Source organism: Anomalospiza imberbis, chromosome 1, assembly GCF_031753505.1.
Source record: "Anomalospiza imberbis isolate Cuckoo-Finch-1a 21T00152 chromosome 1, ASM3175350v1, whole genome shotgun sequence".
NCBI lineage: Eukaryota > Metazoa > Chordata > Aves > Passeriformes > Viduidae > Anomalospiza > Anomalospiza imberbis.
Window position 1 is genome coordinate 133,972,360 of NC_089681.1, and position 23,088 is coordinate 133,995,447.

Genomic DNA, 23,088 nt, shown 5'->3' on the forward strand with positions numbered 1-23,088 from the left:
AAGGAAAAAAAAAATCCCAAATGCCAATCTTATCTGCATGTGAATTCACCTAAGAGGAGCTAGCTACCATTTACAGAACGACTGTACAGTAGAGTGCTTCCTTGGATACTCCATGGGAATATCAAGATGTGGCTTTAAACCAGACTCTGCTCAGTTCTGAGTACGGAGTTGAACCAACATAACCATTATCAATTTTCCAACTCATAAAGTATAGAGTAGTCGTAGGTATTCTCTACTATTGAAACTGTTCCCTTTTGTATAAACTATTTAAATATTAATTAGATTGACATTTAAACTCATGTTTCCATATCCCATATGTATGCCCACTGGGCTTTTAGGATCACAATTCTGCCTCCGGCTCTGCTTTCTGAAGAGTCCTAAACCCATTTGCCAGGAAATTGTAATTTAGCCAATAGTGTCTTATAGAGACCCTCTTTACTTAGCCTTCACAAAAAGGTGCACTTAACTGTTCATTCTTGTAATCTTAAAAAAGGTTCCTCCCACTTAATCACAAAAAAAAAAAAAAAAAAAAAAAAAAAAAGGTCCTTTTTTAGAGAATGACAATGTAAAGTTAAGAGGTAGTTAATTTATCAGCTGCTTTGTTTGGCTGGAGCAACTGAATGTGGTATAGATGAGTTTCTTCCCACATCCTTACTTTGTTAATCTGTTCTGTTTTGCATGCCAGTATCCACAGTGTAAATTTGTTGCCCTGCATATTTACATTATCCTTCCTTTCAAGTCTCAGGCTTTATTGCACAAAAATACCACCTTTGCATTCAAAACATTACCTACTCATAAGGTTGTAGAACAAAGTTTAAAGATGCAAAGTGTCCTCAGAAAGCCAGGGCAAATAAAGAGTTCAGTAAGGTAGCATTATTTTTAAACCAGGTTTAAGATGTTTTAAAATGTGAGATTAGTGATATTTCATTCCCCTTAACAAATACTTCCAAATTCTCCTTTCCTTCTAACTTGTTCTGTATTATTCTTATCTACTTCCTCTTGCCTCATTAGCTTCTAAGCCTTCCTTAGTTAAGTTGATCTAGTGGGATGATGAACCTTGAAGAGAAGCATTTGTTATTTTGATCTTATTTTTCAGCATTTGGAATTTGTTATGAAAAATTACTCCTTTCAAAACCCACCTCAGGCTGCTTTTGCTGAAACTGTTAAAAAAAGCCTTCCAAAAACCTGATAAAAACAGGTCACTTATTCCATTCTGCTGAGACCAGGGAAACCTGTCCTAACACTGATCACAAATTGCAGGTGGCTTGTGGCACCAAGGCTTCTGAGAGCACAGAGTAAAGATAAGATAAAAGATCTTATCATAAGATCCATAAGCAACATAAGATAATGGCTATTTTGGAAGAAGTACCTCAGAATTCTTCAGATAAATTATGGCTTCTTTTAGTCAAGAGGAATGTGAATTTGGAAAGAATAATTCAAGAAAAAAATGCACTTATATTAATGGGATTATGATTATCTAAAATACATATTTAAGAGATCTCTTAATTTAAGTTAGCATAGTTAAATTATTCCAATTGGTTTTAACAATGCGAGAAATTTGAAACTCATTTTTATTCTGCTCCTTAAACTGTTGGAACAGAAGGCCTAATACTGCACGGAATATTTCCAAAAGGGATTTTAAAGAAATTCTATACTATGAGCTTAGTTTAAATTAGTTTCCATTAAAATTGTTCTGTATTCCAAGCATAAATACTTAAATTTTGGGAAGAAAATGCTGATAATACTATTAAAATGCTATAAGTGCCCCCATAATAATGAATTCTCCTTTAGTTTTCTTCTTCAGAGTCATGAGTGAGTAATGAAGAGTACTTCCCCCTTCTCCAGCGCTTCAATTAAAGTCCCATTAGGCCCCTTCAATATAAAAAAATCAGTTAAAATACAAGTCAGTTCTCTCTCACCTTCAGAGAAAGATTTAAAATATAAAACAAACATAATCAAATTCAGCAATGCTTGGCCTCTCTATGAGCCTGCAACTACACGTGAGACATCACAGGCAGGTGAGTTGGGAGACTGGTGACGGTGATTTAAATCTCACTATTGCAAACTCTTACACAAAGGTAGAGGGGAAAGTAGAAGATTTCACATGGATTTTTCATCATTGACTAAAATTACTCCTGCTGGGAAGTATTATTATTTTTTCCTGTGACTCAGACATGACATTTAAATTGCTAGAGTATCAGAGAACAGTTTTTAATCCTGTATGTAGGCTCTGCAGCTGAACAGCTCCTTTGACTGAAGGATATAGAGAGCTATGAAGGCAAGGATAGCATTTTCTTTCTGTGCCCCAAATTTGCCCGCACATGCAGACAGGTGTTACTGAAACAGGTCCACTTGGTCACGAAGCTCTACTTTACAAAGTGTAAGGCAAAGAAGCCTATATAGAAATAATTTGTTTAAATAAGTCTCTGTTCTGACACTAATTGACAGTAGCACCCAAGGCATGAACCAGTTATTATCAGCGTTTTTAACAGCGCTGAAATACCAACATGCTTCATAAGCCCAGTAGGATTCACACGATCATATTCTGAATAGCTAAAGAGCCTGCGATTTCGGTGCCACAAATGAATAGCAGACGTCTAGGGGAAACAGCTTATTAAGGGACCACCGCTTTTCTTCCTAAAGATCAGGCCTTATCTCGCAGCTGAAGAGCCTGGGTGCTCTGCGGTCCACTGCAGTTCTCTCTTCTGGCTGGTCAGTGCAGGTGCTCGGCACGGCTGGGTACAGTCACCGTGGACCTCTGCTCACAAAGCTGGCTCAAGAGTCTCCTGCTGGCTCCCACCTCCGCGCCTCTGCTGCCTCCTCAGCTGAGCTCATTCAACTCTTTGGGGGCCACGTTATAAGTCAAATGACTGAGATGATCCAGCTTTAAAAAGACAAAACCAAAAAACCCCAAAAAACAAAAATCGAGCAACAACAAAAACACGAAACAAAAACCAAACGAACCAAAAAACCCCAAAAACACGACACAAAACTACTCGTGCACACATACGCACGCACGCACAGAAAAACTCAGATGTTTCACTGATCCAATTTACAACTCAACCCACGAACAGCTGCACTCCCACACTCACGGGGACAGCGAGCCCCGATGAGGGAGCAAGAACAGGAGGGCAGAGCAGGCAGGAAACAGCCCGACTTAAAGTGGCTTTTCCCCTGGAAAAAACCCCGCTGTAGAGCTAGAGGCGGAGAGCTGAAGGCGAGCTGCTCCCCTGGCAGCAGGGCAGGGCAGAGCGCCGGCAGGAATTGTCTCCCGGCTGGCAGGAGCGCCGCAGGACTCGGCCGGAAGAGAAGGCTGGGCAGCAGCCGCGCTGCTGAGCGGTGCCGCAGTGCTCCATCCCGATAGGCGAGTGGCCTGGCTATTGCCTTTTTAAGGGATTGGTTTTTTTTCTAAAGTCAGATCATTTTGCAGATGCAGTTTAGCGTTTAGCCACGCGATCAGGCGAATGGAATGGAGACCGAGGGAAGATGACATCCAGCGTGGCAGTGGGAAAAGAAGGACGGTGGGGACAGGACCACTTTATAGCAACCCTGCCCACTGTTACCTTAGGTCAGACATAAGTCAAAGTAATGAGAAAGAAATGTGGCAATGGGAAGAGAAGCAAAAGCAACAGAGCTAAAAACGGAAGGCTATTGCAGTCCATCAGACATGAAAGAATATTATTTAGAAAATAGCCCATTTGTGCCTGGTCTGGACAGCTCAGTCGTCTCTTTTAGCTACATTACTCTTTTTTTTTTTTTTTTTTCTTCCTGTTACATCATTAGTGCCAAAACCCAATAGTGCCTGCTGAGCATGCCATACCTTTGATGCTGCTTTCCAAACTCAAAAACTACCTGAAGCTACATTACCATCATACAAGATATGGTAATACACTCAGATCATCTTCATATGAGCCATATCCTAATAGTGTAAAGCCAACATATGAAAGCCCTGATCACTATAAATGATCTTTTCCCAGCATAAATGTATAATGTTTTGCTGCATGACATGACAATAGTCTGTCATCAAATTTTAATATATATTTTTCTGAAGAAGAACATCAACATGGGGAAGCGTTCTCAGGGAGAAGTTTTGGAGGCACAATAATTAAAAGATACAACAAAATCAGTGATTAGAAGGCTAATGGCATATTTTTAAACAATGTATTCTTGACGTCTTTCAAAATTATCTGTGGCTAAAATTGCAAATGGGTGACTAGCAGTGTTAATTTTGTTATTACTATTCCAAGAATGACAGGCTGGTAGTCAGTTCACATATAGAGATGCTCAGCATATGCAAGCTGAAAACCTCTAGACAACTTTTAGAAATATGTACAGCTATTTTAAAAGTTTTATCCAGGGCATTTTATTCTAGTGGCCCAGAATGGGAGCTCTCAATGTATGGACAACCTACAGAGAGGGGCAGATGTAAAGATGCTGTTTGGATGAATATAATTTCCATAGTTCATTTCCAGTAAGAATTCTGGAAATTAGGGATTCTCAAGACTACATTACATTCTTAATACATATGTGTTAACCTCCTCAAAAAAAAAAAAAAAAAAAAAAAAAGCAAAGTAAGAGACATGATTTTAAAGTATTGAAGGTTTCCTGCAGTTTTCAAACTAATTTTAATCTATTCTACAGTGACTATCAAAGATTGATGGAGCTTGCTCATAATAGGATTTTTTTCTAGTTATGTTTGACACATAAAGTGTTGCTTAGTGGTGTATTATTACTTGTATTCAATGAAGCAATTAGCATTTATTTTTCATTTCAAGTAAATTTTCCTATAAGTATTTTGTAATATTTTTCAAAATTAATTCACCACCAGGGGGCAAAGAACTATTTCTCTGGAGGGAACGTTTTTATATTGGTTTCATAGATGCGTGACCCTTTCAAGGTCCTTTTCTACTTCACAGTAATTGTAGATGTGATTAAAAACAAAAAGTGTGCAGACCTAAAAATACGTGAGAGGGACATCTTTACCATTTTTGCCAACTTTGACTGCTCTAAAGTTAAGATAATTGTTGGGAGAGAGAGCAAGCTGGAAGACCAGAAGAGGTGCTACAAGATGGCTGTGACACGAGCGCTGCTCTGTGCGCGTGGCTGTTCCGTGCCTCTGTCAGGAACACATGGTGCTGTGTCTTGTGCAGAAAGAAATGACAACCATCTAGGCATTAAACCAGGTAACAAACAACTCAGTGTTGTAAACAATATTGGAACACTTACCACAGAATCATAGAATCATTCTATTTCAGGTGATTTTACTTCCCTGCTCAATTCTGTCAGTGCTGTTTTGTTTCTGCTTGGTCCCTCCTATTTGTTGCTTTGCCAGAGATGAGCTAATGTTAGGAATAATTAAAAATAGAATTTGATTTTGCAAATGTAAAAACCACTTTAAATATCACCTGGAAATTTTCTGTGAAGATCATACAATTCCATTTGTCAGTACATAACACTCATTTCCCATTTATTATTGTGGTATGTACATACGTCAGTGACATTTGCTAAGACACCCTCCCAAGAAAGGAACTAGCACCATAAAATATTGGAGAAGAAAGAGAAAAAAGAAAGAGAATCAGGTAAATCCAAAACCAAAACCACACCACCATAAAATAAATTAATATGACCATGCATAGAGAGACTGCAACCAGCAGCACAACATGCCAGCAGTGTAACAGAAGAGCCTGTTACAGCAAACATATGTAGGAATTAATCATGGACAACATTTGGTTTGTGGGATATCTTTTCAATAAAATGATTGAGTCCATTTGGAGAGGAAACTGAAAGCTGTGATGGATGAACACAGAATACACTATTTACTCAAAACTGCTGTTTCCTTACCATAAGGGTTTTTTAGTTGGTAGATTGCTGTCCTGTTCAAAATTGAGGATGATACTTTGAAATTTGCTCAAGATGTTCAAAATATTTTCTTCATAAAATAAAGTTAAATTTCAAGTTAAGATAGTTTTCACACTTCAGGATTACATTAACAAAGTAGTCATACTCTGATTACACAGTGCAAAACCAGCAGAACTAACTAAATATAGGAAGACCATGAAGATGATGCACGTGTACAAGTGTCTTTCTAAGAAAAAGCCTATTAAAATTCTTCAAATCCCCCTTTAAATTTAACAGTGCACTTAATTGTGACTGAAAAAAAATCTATTGAATTCTCAGTCACAAAATTCCAGTATATACAGATACAGAAAAGTAATTCCTAGGAAGACCAGTCTGGATTGAATAATCACAACTACATAGCAGAAAAAGTACATTGGTAGAAACCAATATAAAGAAATGAGGTTTGATTATTCCATGGTTATATTTACCAAAGGTCTGCTTTGAAATCCTGCCCACAGCTACAAATGCAAACACATATCTGCTAAAATAAGGCATTGTAATGTCTGATACAGCTTTTTTTACATTTGTATCATGTCAACTAAAGATATATTTACTTCATGATTCACTTGCTTTTATTAAATTAAAAGTGCAGTGTTAAACATGTCACAGCATCTTGCTGGTGGTGGATTACATTTGTGATTTCTTCAAGTCACATAAATGGCCAAAATCCTTCTTCTGCCTGCACAGTTGTATTTTCCATTTGCTCTCAAGAAATATATTTCAGAAAATAGAGTGGGGCATGTAACTCTTACTACAAAACATTATTTTCAGAAAAACAAATTAATGCCCAAAGCACTTTCTTTGCCAAAATTCTGCAATGTAATTTCTCACAAAATCCCATTAGCCAATACAATCTCTCTAGTAAGTGGTCTTTAACAGAGCTTTAACAGCTCTCACCCACATGGGGATTTTATTGTCCTTGTTGTGACTAGATTTTGCTGTGGTATGAGTTTTACTCACTGCATCACAGACTAAAACAATAGAAAAGTAAAAATAAAGATTTCTCATACCAAGAACCTGTCATTGAAGATAAAAGGTGCCCTAAACATGGAGAACCCAGATGATCCAGATCTGATAAGAAGTGGCTCATTTCTGGAGCTCTCTTGAAGCAACACATTTTTAGATAAAGCAGGACTGCTGTTATTAGTCATTTACAATCTCCTTAAACATTATTTTTCTTAAATTTTTTTACTTTTAAATTCTAAAACCTAACTTACTGAACTTCTCTCACTGCTTACTTTTTTCAGAATCACTGCAGTCATGTAGAAATATTTCATGTTCTGTCTGTGCCCTTTAATCACTTTTTCTTCCTCCTCTATTTGCATTCTCTCTCATCTCCCCTGTATCTACTGTATTGTGCTAGCAAATAAATATTAAATATGTTGTACTCATTTAGGTCTTAAATAGGCATTCAACTCACATAACAAATACTTCTGTGGGCAAACATTAGACAAGGAATATGTAATATAGAGTGTTATTTAGTAAAATATATTTCATGAATTCTATCAAGTGAGAGGTATAAATACTGACTTCTCCTGCATGTGGCATGTACAGGAAGAAATCACTTAGTGGATGCTCTTGGTACATATTCCTGGTCACTGGTAGGATGAGGAGGTGGCTTGCAGAGCACAGAGTAGGAAGGCACCCAGTGGTATTATCTGGATCCACTTTTTGTAAGTAGTACTAATGAGTCATACCTTCAACACAAAGTATCAAAAAGTTACAAGACAAAATAACCCCTATTAAGCAGCTTGCCAATAGTATGGCAATCCTCCCAACATCAAATCTATGAAAACTGGGAAAAGCAACCACCCTTAATAGCTGTGCTAATGGAAGTGGTTAGTTAAATTACAGATCCACTAATTTGTTTCCCTTGTGTTGCAGAGGCCAAAAAAATACTCTCTCCTTTCTTGACCCATAATGCAAGCTTCAAAACTCTCTTCTATCCTGCAAATAAAAAGGAATTTGATGTCCCTTGCACATCTGTAGGATATCCTTGAATATAAATATTAATGTCGAAGAACAGCCCACTTGTCCTTATTCCACTTATTCCTGGTTTGCTTTTATAGTCAAATTATATTTTTCATCTTTTCTTTTGTTGCAAAATATTCTTTAAAACAGTAAACAAACACCAGGCTAGCAGAATTTTGAGCAATGCTAGATCCAAGTGTTGTTACTTCTGTCTACAGGCCAGGCAAGGGCTCCGTTATATCACTTAAGCACCATTTAAGCTGAGTTGGTGATTTATTCTTGCAGCACGTTAGAGGAAAGGGCAGAAGGAATTCTCCACGCAGGACCAGCTTGCATCACATGTCAGTGACAGATCATTTCTGCCACCAGGCATCAGCGACTGCAGTCCTATGGAACTCAGGGCTGGAGATGGTCAGTGTAAAGCCAGGAGGGTGCCAGCTGACAGCGGTGCATGTGCACATTGTGCAGGCACAGCAAATCAAACACATGGCAGGTGAAGCCATAAACTGAGCTGCTGCGCTGGGGCTGATTGTACGTGGCCATCATACAAGATGCAGAACTTTTATGCTGGATGCTCTGTGTTCCAAGGGATGTCTGTCAGTCCTGGCTAAGGAAAGGCAAGGCACCTGCCCTTCCCTGCACTATGTGGTGTGAGGTTTGTCTGCAGGGAGTTCCTGAGAGCACAGGAACTGCCATTCTGCCTGTCCTTCAGCCTTAGGAGCCACCAGCAGCTCCCTGCAGCCGTGCAGCCCCTTCCTGCTGCTTTGTACAGCCCTCTCTCTCCCTCTCCCATCCACACCAGACTCTCTGCGTTCCCCTGCTGCTGCTCCAGCCTCTGCTCCAGCATCTGTGCCAGCCTCAGCCTTGGCTATGTTCAAAGGACCTGAGCATATCTGTCCTCCACTGGCACGTACACCTGCAGAGTGACACTCACAGCTGGGGCCCCTCTTGCCCACTCCTGTTATGTGCCAACAGCCACTCCTGCTGACTTTTCCAGGAGAAAAAAAAACTGATTTAGACCATGCAGCTTGGGAACAATTACTAGGTACCTTTCCAAAGGCTAGTTGTAATGGACGAGTTCTAGCCAAAAGTAATACATTCCAACTTTCCCAGCTTTCCTTTAACAAGTTACCTTTTTCTTTAAAGGATTTTGGGGCAAACTCAGCCTATTCTGTCAGCAGATCCAACTGAGAGTGGATCAAGTACTCTGGACATCAAAAACAAGCCAAAACAGGTCAGTGGAGCAGGAGATGCATCTGTGACCATCTGCCCTCTGAAGACCTGACAGGCAAGGAAGAGCCCTCTGGATGCTGTAGCTCCTGGAAGGAAAAGGAAGAAACCCGGCCTTGTATTTTTCTGAAATTTAACATTGAAGAATGCAGCATATTGAAACACAAAAGGTAAAAAAAAAAATAGGTTTTCTGTTTTAAACTACTAACTGTGGGGGTTTCTCATCTCTGTTTTGATTTTGAATAATTTTTCTTACCCCTTTGGGTACATATGTGGTTATTAGTGTTGTCTGGTTTCTCAAGAGTATTAAAAAATGTAACCTAGGCCTTTCTGCAATTAAAAGCAAGCAAACTTGCCACAGCTGTGTGCTGTGTTCAGGCCCAGTAGCAAACTCTGCCCCTACTCTCCACACTGCTTTTCCTGTTCCCACTGGGCACAGGACTAAAATTCACCAAAATGACAGTACCTCCATAACTACAGTACTTCCTGCTGTGCCAAAATCTCATCATCTCTGCAGTAATTTTAAAGTACAGGAATATTGAAAACAAAACCAATCCTGAAAGAGGCACAAGTGCTGCAATAGGTCCCTCCTGAACTGGAATTTCTGTGTGACTTTATAGGAAATGTTAAATACTGTTGTAATCAGAAACCTACTGCTGTTGTTGCTCCATGGCTCACTATTGAACATAATAGCCTGTTAATTTGCATTAAAAAACATCTTTGTCTTATGGAAAAGAATATTCAGTGAACATTAACAATAGTAGGTACAGGACAACACCATATACAGACACACCATATACTCCATATTAAGGACTGTACAAAATAGCAGTGGCAGTCAAAGTAAACTGTAAAATAGTGGTCATGATGCTCTTCTGGCTATTGTTTAATTATGCCTCAGTTATTGTATGGTTGATTCTTTCACGCTTTTACCCATATTTTTGAAGGCTGACTCCTGAAACTGCACCCCACTCCAGAAAATCTTGGCTATGCCATCAATCTACATGCCTGTTAATAGAGTGATCTCAGCCTAAAAAGGAAAGGAATCAGACTGGTCAGTTTAAATGACTAAATTGCCTTTAGCCATCAGCTCTCTCAGCCAGAGAGCTGTAATTACCATGAAACACCCAGGGAGGCACTTACCATTGTTGCTTTCTTTTTGTACTAGTCTGTTGCATTTGGAGTTATGACAGATTTTACTACAGTTACCATAAAGTAGTATTTCCCAAGTGAGAAGACTCTTCACAAACTATTGTCTTTCTTTCTGTTTTCATTTTTGCCAGTAAGAGACAAAAACATTTGTTCGAAGGAGAAAGAAGCAGCATAAAGATTTATTTTGGAAAGCAGATTTTGTAACTGAGGAATAAGCAAATGGGATCTTACTGTTTTCTGGTTACATTTTGCCTTTTCACAGTAAGTAAAACAAAATGGTGGTTTCTCAGCTATTATGATTTTAGAAATACAGTATTTAAATAAATCTTTTTATAGCAACGTGTTGTACCTGCACTCTTTGTGTTTCTTGTAGACCTGAGGCTTGCCAAGTTTCACTCAATTAGAAAGAGATCAGTCATTCCAGAACTGAAAGCAGTTTTCTGGAATATCTCCATAAAAAACAACATTGAATAACTTAACTGGATGTAAGAACTTCTAAATAGTAAGGCATTACATGCCAGTTTTTAATCTTGGTCTTTTATAAATATACCATTTCATTCCTTCCTCATTTAACTTCAGAGACAGTCTTAAGTACATAACACCTCTGAACATTAAATAACACTCACAGTAAAAGGCACTTTAAGAAGAATTTTGGTCTGAATTAGCTTTTCCTACACTCATTCAGTGCTGAGCACCTGATGGAGTAAAACATATGGATCTTTCCCCAGCATTAGTTTCTCTTTAGTTATGATAATGATTTATTGTACCTTTAAGTCCTGATTTGGACTTCACAGTGAGTAAAGGATATCTTAGAGAAGCCAGTAAAAACTGCACTATGCATCTAACTTTTCAGGAAAACCCTAGAGAACTGAACAAATCAGGACAACTTTTTTTTCCTATTCCTGAGAAGATTAAAAAGTGGCCTAAAACATCCTGAGGCTCAGATGCACCAGATTAGACCAATAGCCTCTGTGCAGGTGAGAAAGAGCAAGACATCTGTTACACAGCACTAAATAAATGAAGAGTTTTCTTCAGCTACAGAAAGGTAAAGTTGCAGAGGGATTGGTTGCCTCTAAGAAATCAAACAGGGGATGTATGATGCTTTATATGTATTAAACTGTAAATCCATAAAGAGATGCAATTGTGAAACAAAACAGAAGGCTCTACAGAGAAGTCCACAAAATACAGTCAAAGTAGATTTGCAAGAAGTCACAGAGAAGACTGCACAAAGGCTTGAAACAAAATATAGACCCAAGCAGCCTCTGGGCAAATCCATTATATTTAATTTTATTTTGTATAGTAAAACAATTCTGCAAAAGTCTGTGGACAACGGCTGAAGAGAGGCAAAGAGGAGCTAGAAAGAATCAATTGTAGCAGAAATTTTGCAAGAGCAAAGACTGTATTATCACTTTGGATATGAAAAGACTACATATGATTTACATTTGGACACCATACACAAGCTATACTATATTTGAAGTCCCAGAAATACTTTCGAAATGAAATTCTAGTTATATTGAGTACAAACAAGCAAAACTCATCTCATAGGAGTTGTGCTGTGGGGAATGTGAACTGCAAGCCTAGGCAAGACAAAATTTAGAAAATCTAATACTTGCAGTAGTTTCAAAAATGAAACACTGTATCTTTTTTAGGACTGGAAATGTCAGATACTAGATGATAATGCAAATTATGAAGAAAAACACAAGTTCAGAAAGAAAAAACCTGAAATGAAAGCAGAACATAATAAAATGGAATAGAGAAATAACATGGGAGACGTAGCTTATCTATATCTTTTTCTTTGAGATATGGTTGAATGTCACTCATACACAAGCAGAGTTAGTCAGATAAATTATGTCTTGGTGCAAGAGACACAGTATCAAAGACAGACAGCTCGGTCCTGGGAGCATGTAGCTTGGGAACAGCTAATGGAAGTCACTCTCCTATCCAAGAGAGAATGCTGACACTGCTTGGGAATGTAGTCAGGATGAGTGTAAAGCATAAACTCTAAAAGATGCACATGCCTCTCTGTTAATAAAGGCTGCCATCTCTTTTTACCCTCCTGACTGAAATAACTGTGAGGTTGATTTCACTGAGAAATGAAGAAAGGAGCAAGATTTGAAAGGTACTTCCAAATATATGAAAACCATCTGGCAAGGAGGACCAAGACCCTGATGGGAAGAAACTTTGTGCAGTTTCAAAAGCATTCAGCAAATCCAAGTGGAAAATGCTTCACTTGTTGACATAAGGTGGATATGACAATGAGGGCCATTTCAAACAAGCTGATCAGAACGTCCTGTCCTATAAATCATCATCACACATCAGCACACTTGCTGCATGTGCCTGCTGAAATCTCCATTGTTGTTTATCAGGGTATCACCAGCCAGAATAAACAGGTAAACTGTAATCCAGAGAGCCATTGCCTACTGCTGACTAAAGGCAAGCTCAGCACTAGGAGGCTGTGGCACTGAAATCAGTGTTTTAGGGAACTGTACCAAAAGCTGAGGCGTAGTAGAGAAAAAAACTGCCTTAGGCCATGGAAGAATAACCACAGTGATATATTGTCTTACCTAGTGGAAGACTACAGTCATGAAAGAAAATTCTCCTCTAACTGACAAACCAAGAAACTGTCTACCAAGAACTGTAGAGATGAACAAGCTCCAGGGCTCTTGCAGTGGATATTGAAGGCATAGGAGAAAACCTCTGGCAAGTGGCACAGGATATTCACCAAGCTGATCCAGTGGGCATCTTTAAAAGACATAATTTATCATTATTTATCAGAGAAACATCTATAAATTAATGACAGGACATGGTCTACACAAGGAGCAAGTCAATTTTAAGTCCAGTCTTCTCTCTTTCACTAGCATGTAAGAATATGGATTAAGTTGCAAAATTTAATACCCAAAATCAATTAAAATGTCAGTATTCACTTTCATACTTCATTTTTCTTAGCTGTAAAATAGGGATAGTAAATTTAGCAATACAGCTTGCATGATTCATTAGGCTTCATTAAGATTTCCACAGGTTGTATTTTTTAGCTACTCAGTGTTATTATTTTTATCTCTCTCCCTCTGATAAGGGGATTTAGAAGGTTTTCCAGCATATTTCTTATTGCACTGGCCTTTTTTTTCTTAAACTCAGACATTCAGGGACTGGTTCTTGAAAGCTCTGTATAATATCTGGGTTGATAAAGCACCTTGAGACTCCTCTAGGACAGTTCCAAGTGTTTTACGCATACGCTACAATTAACTTGGTTCAAATTACAATAAAACCAAATTAATTTGGTTTAAATTACAACACAACCCCAAATTCTAGCCCCTCAGCTGAGAACCACAAATACATTTGTGCAGATAATCTAGAGGGGCCTGCAATTTATGAGTCTAAATTCACATTCACTAGAAGCAGTATGTAAGGAACATTGGTAATGTTGTGAAAGCAAATATTTGAAAGTTAAGTATCAGAATTAGAATCAATTGCAGAATAACTTACTTCCTGTTGACTTTACACTAATGTCTAGATACAAAAGTATGAGTTTTGCACTAATCACTTAGAAGTTACTTTACAGGGCTTGCTCACCTGAATACCTTCACTGATACCTTCATGTGTCAGTGTCTGGGCTCACTCCCTGACTGGGGTGGCCCAGAAAGGTGGAAAAGTCTCTCCTCCAACCCGTGTCTCCAAAGAAAGACTCAGTAGTCTTCAGTCGTCCGGTCTCAAGGTAGTTTATTGTATGTTATCTAAAAGATTTCTCCCTGAGCTGCTGCGGTCCGTTCAGCAGTCAGACAAAGGCACACTCCCACACCCAGGGGCTGGTGCCTTCTTTTATATCATACATTACGTGTTAAATGTTTATGGTTTTTCCCCAATGCCCACCACTTATATTGAACAGTGACTTTCTACTCTAAACCAATCTGTGAGTGCCAACATCACCAAGAACATGGAGGTTAGGAAGAAGAAAGAAAAAGGACAGGGCACACCCAAGTCCCTCCATCTTAGAACTTCTGACCCCCATGTACAAAACTCAGACCCCTCTGTACAAGGCCTAAAACGCCCCCGTACAGCACTCAAAGATTCTTCCTCTCACTTTGTGACTACTTCTACTATAATATCTAAACTTTTGTGATTTCTTGTTCTTCCTGCGAGGTTGGTAAATTGTTCCATGGATCAGGTTCAAAGCCACAGGGTTCTGTGGCTGCATTCCAGGGTCTCAAATGCTTCTGACCTGGGCCTGGAACATCCAAGAGTGTCCAAGGGACATTCTGGGTTCCAACATATCAGCACAGATTTTTCAATTCTTTGTGAACACTTCTGCTTTATTCTACACATAAACACACCCCCATCAATGCCATGACAAGCCCACTGTATGCCTTATAGATGCCTTTTCTCAAATAATTGATTTTATTATTTTCATGCCAAAATGAACAGATTTATGGAATTTATGCAGTCGAGTTTCCTTTTGTACAAAATAATATTCTAGACTATGTGGACAATTTTAGGGCTTTAAATCACCAGAAGAACAACTAACAACTCTTTATGATACCACAAAATGACTGTATTGTGCTCTGGCTGTAAAAAGCTGATGTGAAAATTACAGCTGAGGTTTTACCTTGGTTGGGGTTTTTTTCTTTTCATTTGTGTTTTCAGGCTAGTTTGAGATGGATTTTCACCATAACGTAACAAGCAGTGACAGCGGTTGAATAGAACATTTTTTACATTGAAAGTTTCTATCCTTCAGATTTGGCTAATTTTGAACTCATGGAAATTTCTCAGCAAAATAAAAATCACAATAATTTTTTATTCAAACAAGTAAAAAAATATTATATATAAACATTTTATTAAATATTTTAAACTCCTTTTTTCCTGCTTTCTTTGCAAATTTTGATCTAGTAAAAGCCTTTCATAAAGGCTTTTACTACATCAAAAGCCCTAGCAGGCTACAGGGATAAAATATTTTCCCTACTTACTGGTTACTCTCTCAGCACTATCAGGCTGCATTATCAGTTACAGCTTCTCTTCCCCTGCTGTTTTTTAACCCTAAAATTTTCCCATTACAGAGCACCCAGCGATGATCTATGAACCACTCATATTCCCAATTAAACTCTACTTCACATGTTTTAGCAGGTCTTAAATGATATACAGATGCCAGCTTGACCTTCTGCCCATCCTGTGCATGTGGGAGCATTGGGTGGATGGATTGTAAAAGAAATCACAAGGCCCTACAGTGCAGAGAAGCTGACCCACCCTTCCTCCCCAGCCCAGGCAGGAGGACCCCGAGCAAGCTCCTTGTATGCTGTCTTGGCATCCTACTAAAGGCACAAGGAAAGGGGCAGTAAACATTCAACAAATGGCTGTAAAAACATGACCCAAGATGAAAGTTGCAATGTAACATTAAATTTATATGCCATTTTCTTTTCTTTTCTTTTTTTTTTTTTTTTTTTTGGCAGGGAGAGGGTGGAGAGAAATCAAATTGCCCCCATCTGGGCTGCTGAGTAAAAACACTTTTTTGGCCTTCTTGAATTTAGATTTTTTCAAAATGCTGTTTTCTATCCCTAAATTTATAGGGCAAACTAGATACTTCATTTAGATGAGCAGCTTTTGGGCATGAATGACAACAACTGTTCATATGGATTTTTATTATGCAGATTAAATACTCTCTAATTACACATAGTGGAATACTTCATAACAGTCTGCTGTGTTATGTCAATAATCCATTAAGATATGAATAGATGCTTGGTAAAACTTCTGCTGAAAGCAAATGAGCGTTTATAATCTTATTGGAGAAAGCACAACAATCCTATTGATAAGAGCCCGATGGGATTGCAGGGACACAGTCTCATGAGCTGCACTTGAAATCCAGAAAAAGGTCCTGTGATGCTGACAAACTGTAAATATTAAAGAAAGCACAGAACTTCAAATCTAAACTTCTTTTTTTTTTTTTCTAGATTATTTTGTCATGTAAGTAGGAACAGCTCCACTAAGCCCTGTGATGCTTCTCTCCTTCCCACAAATAAAAATAGTTTAGACCTAATTTTCAGTGTTTTCTGTCTTCATCACATAGTTAGCCATACAGTGATAACTTTGGAGATTCCCTCAGTTCAGAACTAGAACAAGGACAGTTTGAGTCAGGAGACGATTCTGGAAGAGATCAGAAGGTATCACCCCATGCTCTCTTCCACAGTTTCACAGAGTCACAGAATGTCCTGAGTTGGAAGCGACCCCTAAGAATCACTGAAGTTCATCTCCTGGCCCTGCACAGGACAGCTCAAGAGTCACACCATGTGCTTAAGAGCATTGTCCAAACACTTCTAGAACTCTGTCAGGCTGTGGTCACTGCCATGGGGAGCTGTTCCACTGCCCAGACACTGTCAGGATGAAGAACCATTTCCTAATATCCAACCTAACTCTGCCCTGGCACAACTTCATACTGTTCCCTCACATCTTGTCACTGGTCACCAGAGACAAGAGATCAGCATTTGCCCTTCTGCTTCTCCTCTGTGCCTGCTCTTGCCACCTCTCTGACACTGGGTCAAGCAGTCAGGGAAACCAGATTAAAAGGGCCAGGAAGACTAAATCAGAAAGGGTGGATGATATTCAAAAATCATGACGATCAGAAACAGATATTTCAGAATACTGATCTGGATCCTAAGCACAACGAGGTACAAAACAAACAAATCAAATAGAGAGTTATTTGCAGTTACATTGACTGACCCAAGAGCAGCAAGAGATATTAACATAAAAAACACTAAAACTCATCAACTGCTAATATAATTATCCTGTAATGTCCTTTGCAAACTGAATATCTGCTTGTAGCTCTAGTGTGACTACAACAAAGATGTGTCTTCCCTCCATGCCACAAAATATTCTCCTCTCTCCAGAATTCTATGTGGCTGTCACTGGAGCATCTAGGCATGCATTTTCCAACAAATACATGCTGAGGAAGTTGTACTTTCTCAACATTAATTGCTCTGAAGAGGTAGCAAGAAAAAGCAGCATGTCCTATCTGTGTCAACAGTGATTGGTGCAAGAGGAGGGAGCCACTTGGCTTGGGGCAGAGGGAGACAGTGGCTGGTAGACCTGGAACCAGCCAGACAAGAAACCTGAGGGCAGAAAGTCAAGAAAAAATGGGAGAATGGAAGAAAAATGGAAGAAAAGGTGGAGGATGGGAGGCAGGAGAAACTAGACTTAGAGACTAACTGGCTGTAGCCTGTGGGGAACATTCTGGTATTTGATGAAGAGCTACACGAAGAGGAGTGACTAAGTGCAATGTGGTTTTTCAGTGGTATCACTAATTAAGGCCTATCAGAAATACTAATGAAGTGAGATTTGCAGTCACAAGTAGTGCATTTCATTAAATTAAATTATGATGGTTTGGAGAATAAGGCGTTGAACAGACAGACACTTAAATAGAGCAATCTGCAACATTAGGTACAAGTGCTAAGATTTACTGGCCATGAGAGTCAAAAAATATACAAGATCATAAAAGACTGGAGTTACACAAAACCCCATTTGTGAAACTTCCTAATTTTAAGGAGCTTGATTTTTGAACCTCAGGAAAGTTATCATTATTTCTATCTGTGTTATATACCTGTAATTCCTGTATGATCCCCAAAACAGACCAGTGAGAATGCTTAGAGGATACCCCAACATTTCAAATGAGTATATTTGGGATAGTTCTTGAAAAAGACCCTTCTTTTTCTTTGGTAAAGTCACTCAGTGTATTATGCAAAAATAGAAGGGGGAAGGAGATGATTTGTCTTTTGATCCATCATTTATTGGGTCCCTCACACACAGCTGTTAATCTGTGTCAATTGTATTTTATTACTTGGAAACACACAGCAGTTGGGTGGATCTTTCCACTGGCATTAAGGTAGGTTACATTTCTGCTCTTACCTCATTAACCTTTATTGCTAGTGCTTTAGTTTACCAGGATAAAGTTTGTTACTCTCCAATCCAGTGTTAGATTAAATAGGATGCTTTGTAGATTGTCTAATTTCACTGTATTCCTCTCCTTAGCTCAGTGTTGTAGTTTGTTACTCATTTTGAATAAAGCAGCCTCCAGATGAAACAAAGCTTATTTACAATCTATTAGCAATAAAAACCTACACAAACAAAACAAAACAAAAAACCCACAGGTTGCTTTTATTTTTCTTTTGATTTCCAAGTCTTTGGAGCATACACGAACATGGCTTGTAGCACTGTTCTGCAGGGAGGGACTTACTTCAAATTTAATTAAAGTTGGAATTCCCACTGTAATCATATGAATTTAAGAGTTGGGGCTGTAAAAAAAAAATTACTAAATATTTTCTGACTCTCAGCTGAATTGTGAGTTATCAACACTGAACTGCATAGCTGCATGATTCACTGTGAAATTGATTTTATCACATGGTTCCACAATGCATCCTATGGGGTTTTTTTTTCATATTTTCCCATGCATTTTTAATGTGTTGCCTGATCTTTGGGTACAAATTCCTTTCCCTTCAGCAAATTCTGACTGTCTAAACACCTGAGATGTATCAAACACCTGATATTTAATTTTCATCAGTCTTTTAGGGAACTATTTTTGCCTCTCACATGTGCATATCTTTCTGCTAAAATTATATACTTCTGAAGTACACTACTGAATCTCAAAACATGAAGAGTTGAAGGGCTAAAAGTTATATCTGTCATTATAGACAGAAGTAGATATAATCTTGTTATAGAACTCAGTGCTTACTTCTGTCACTGGCAAGACAGTAACAGGTATTCACCATTTAAATGTTTACACTTTCATTTGGAGAAGAACCATACAAAATTATTTTGGAACTGGTTTGTCTTCAAGTTCTGCTACTTAAATTCTCTCACAGGCCTTAAATGCATTTCTTCAGGCACATTCATTTTGTTGACATCAGTGTAATTATGCCATAACATATTTAAATGCTTTGCAGAATCATGGCCCTACAAACATGGCCTTATAGGTGAAGAATCCCAAAGCATCTTAACTCTAATGTAGCTAAGATTTTCTTTTAAAAAAGAAGTGATTGTGATTCCAGATATATGTATGTGTGTGCATGTGTACATATATATATATATATGTCATAAGACAAATCAACTTTTTTTGTTTCTTGTTTTGGAAGGATATATATATATATATATGCACACATGCCTAGCTGAGTTTTATAGAGGTTCTATTGTCCAACCATACAGTGGCCAAAACACAACTATTTTTTAATGATCTAGATAACCACTCTCCCTATTTACTTGGGTAATTGGCTAAATGGCATAATTCAGCTTCATATTTTAAAAAATGAGGGGTCTATATTAAATAATTTGAGATAAATCATGGACTGCTTGAAGGACTGTAAACAATTAATAATGATAAATAGTCTGCAATTTGTTGAAATAGATGCAAAGAGGTATCTGGGGAGATACTGAAGACATCAGTGTTGAAACAAATTTACTATAAGCAGAAATGTTCTAAAAGGGGCAGTTGATTAAATGAGTAAATGATATATCTTTAAATTACTATGTAAGTGAAGATGGGGGAAAGAACCATAGTAATGGAAAGAACATAGCAGCATGAGGTTACTTCAGCTGAAATGTAAGATAATAATATGAGAAAGATTAATTAAAATCATAGTTATCTTCTCCTCACACAGTTATCTTCCTATATATTTATTGTTTAAAATGGATTCAAGATCTTAAGGCACTGCTGGCTTCAGGAGCCTGATACACAGGCTGTTTAAATGAAAGAGAGTCTTTTCCTTACTATTGTTAACTTTGGATCTAACCTTACAAAAACTTCTGGATTTAGGATGGAGTTAATGTAAAGAGTAATAGAAACCAAAACATGTTAAGGAATACTGTTAAAGATAAGGTGATCAAATAATGGCAAAATCTCCCTGTAGTGGCACAATAACGCTACAATGATAATTAAGTCACATCATTATTTGTGGACACAGGTTAGGGTTAAAATGCTTCAGGTAACCTTACATGGTGTAATTTTCTTCTTCCATCATGGCATGAGTACACACACAGTGACAGTTCTGGGATTATTACTTAACATACAAGCTTCAGAAAAATAAGTAATTTTTTTCTATGCATTTTCTTCATTTTGGGGGAAAGAGCTATAGAAAGTCAAACAGCTGAAGAAAGGTCTGTGTTAAAATATGAACGTATGAAATTTAATTTTCAAATAATATAATCTTCCTGAGTCTGATGTGCTAGGCATAATAAATGAACAAGCATGCAGTACTTTATGCATAAGCAAAAATAAATCAGTGCAAAGTCCCTGCAATTCATCTGGTCAAGAAGACTTATTAGACAAGGTCAAATTATATGAAAATCAATCTTCATAGACTGAATCTGATTTGCATTAGTAGACAAATGTTTACCATAATTCCAAATCAAGAACAAGACTATACAGTAATTCCTTCATCCACGCTCATGGTCCCTCATACCTCGGGATGCACTGTTACACAGGCTGTGCTTGTGCTTGGCTCAGCCATGGAGGGATGTGCAGAAATGCAGCTCTAAGCAGAGACATGGAAATCCTTTTTGTCTGACTTTGGGAAAAAAAAACCTGTCCTGAGTTAAACAAAATCTATTTTTTAATCAATTAAAAACAACTCTAACAAAATTTCTTGTTTTCCTCTGTCCTCTTTTATATCTCCAACAGTAAGGAAATCTGCCCTCCAGTCCTTCTCACTTGACCAGATGAGGAATTTCACTTGATCTCCTATTTCAGAGAACTATCCTAGACATGGTCTTCAGTCTGCAAGTAGTTTGTCACCTTGCAACAGACTCATCTGCCTCAGTTATGTGGGCTGTACTCAAGTGTGCCTATGAATCTAGCCTGAAAAGGATTCAGGAATAAGTTCAGAAAATGCCAAACTGATCAATTTTTTTTTTTTTTTTTTTTTAATCCAAAGCTATTTGCCAGTTTCAGCTCACATTTGCAAATAACTTTGATTGTCCTTAGATTTCTTTTGGTGGCCAAGTAAATCATTGAAAATCCTAAATCCCAATCTTAGTTCTAAACATATATTTATTCCCTCATCCTCCCCTTCGGTCCTGGTAAGATCTAGGCAAAGGCCAAAACAGTTTGTAGTGCAACTCTAGTACAACACCAAGACACCACTTCCTAAACTGCTCTATATTATGCTGCAGCAAAAGGCTGAGCACTCTGTTTCAAGTGTTAAATTGCAGTGCACAGAAGGCAAAGGGCTGGTGAGGGGTACTCACATGAGGGAACACTTAGGTAATTTTTAAGATGGCTTCAGCAGCCAAAGCAGCCATATCCATGGTCCAGAATAAAACTACCACATATTAAGTGCAACTGGAGTAAGATTTATGACCTCTTTAAACTTTCCAGTAAGTGTCTCCACATTGGGCTTTGTTCTGATTTTTCCTACAGTGGCTTTATACTAATGTAACTCTACTGGTGGGAAACAGAGTTGCTCCAGATTTAACCTGGCATGAGACCTCTCTGAAGGACACTTTGCCAACAGCTGTAAGACAGTCCTGGGTCACAGGCAGACATCTACCCTTCTGAGTTGCAAGTTCAACCTGTCACATGAGGTTAGAGCTAGGAGAGACTGCACACTTGCTCTCAGGGAAGCCAGCAGGGCTGGAGGGTGCTCATCGCCCTGGAAGGATGGAGGTTGCTGGAAGCACTCCCCTGCTGAATGTCTACCTTCCGAGCCCCATCTGGATTCAGCAGTAACAGCTGTACTGAATTTTCTGTCCTAAACTTTTACTAATTAAAAAGCTTTAAAATCTGAATGTGACTCTGTATTTCTCAAATTCAAATAAGAAGGCTTTTCACATTTGGGCCAAACTCCATTGCAAGTTGTCTGGCTGTGACACAAACAGTGGATCTACGCCAATGAAATGTGGTGTGTGTCGTGCTGCAGTCTGAGCTGTCTTCTTGGGAGGCTGGGAAAGCCTGGAACAGCTGTGTCATTTTAATTTGCTTATGATTTCCAGAGTTTTTCTAGCACCATAGCTACTTTCTGCTCTATCAAATACATGATAAATTACTTGAAACTACTTTTAAAATTAAACAAAACATGTAATGGACCCTGGTAAACTGGTGCCAGAGAGCCCAGCCCACTGAAGGAGAGCAGATGTTGACCTGATCAGTACTTCCTTGCCACCTTTACCCTTTTTTCCTCCTCTTCTCTCCCCGTCTTTACTCTTTTCTTCTCTGTGCCAATGAAAAGATGACTTGTTAATCAAACTCACCCCCCTGTCTTGCTCACCTCCCAGGCCAAACTCCACAGGTCCTGCCATGAGGTCAATGCATTAATCAGAGTCACATCATCATGATCTGGGGAGGACTTCTCTGCCTCCATCTGTGACTGACACTTCACAGGATCCTGTTGGATTATAGTTTTGTAATTAATGGAACTAGAAATTATTTAAGAAAAGACAGTTCTCACCTACAACCTGCAAAGTACCCCCTCCAGAACCACCTCTTGGTAATTAAGAGCCTTCTTTGTTAGCTACCTAGAAGACCTTTTCCAAAGCAGAGGAATCAATCCATTGCACCTGTAACAACAGACACCTTGTGAAAAAATAAGAGGTCTGGCACAGGAGCTAAAGAATATGTGACGTCTATGCTGTTCTGCTAACAGTGTCTGTTCCTCCTCTTCCCCATGCCACAGGAGAGAATTAGGATGGGCAGGGCTAGAGCAGAAAAGAGCAAAAAAAGCCACTGGCAAGACTTAAAATGGTGATTCCACCCACCTCTGCTTAGTGCAGTCATCCAGCCTACCTCCATGGTGTTCAGTCACTGCAGCTGTGTTCAGGCCTAGGTGTGCTGAGCCAAATGACAAAGATCAGGCACCTGCAAACTGTCACCTCAAG

The 23,088-nt window shown here is 38.6% G+C and overlaps 1 long non-coding RNA gene across 1 annotated transcript; it reads left to right on the top strand.

Annotated features, from left to right (window-relative positions):
- Positions 1-8,750: 8,750 nt before the first annotated feature.
- LOC137483914 (uncharacterized) lies at positions 8,751-21,962 on the top strand. The gene is made up of 3 exons (XR_011004680.1): positions 8,751-9,269; positions 10,380-10,509; positions 20,897-21,962. It is a non-coding gene; the product is annotated as an uncharacterized lncRNA (long non-coding RNA).
- The last annotated feature ends 1,126 nt before the right edge of the window (positions 21,963-23,088 follow it).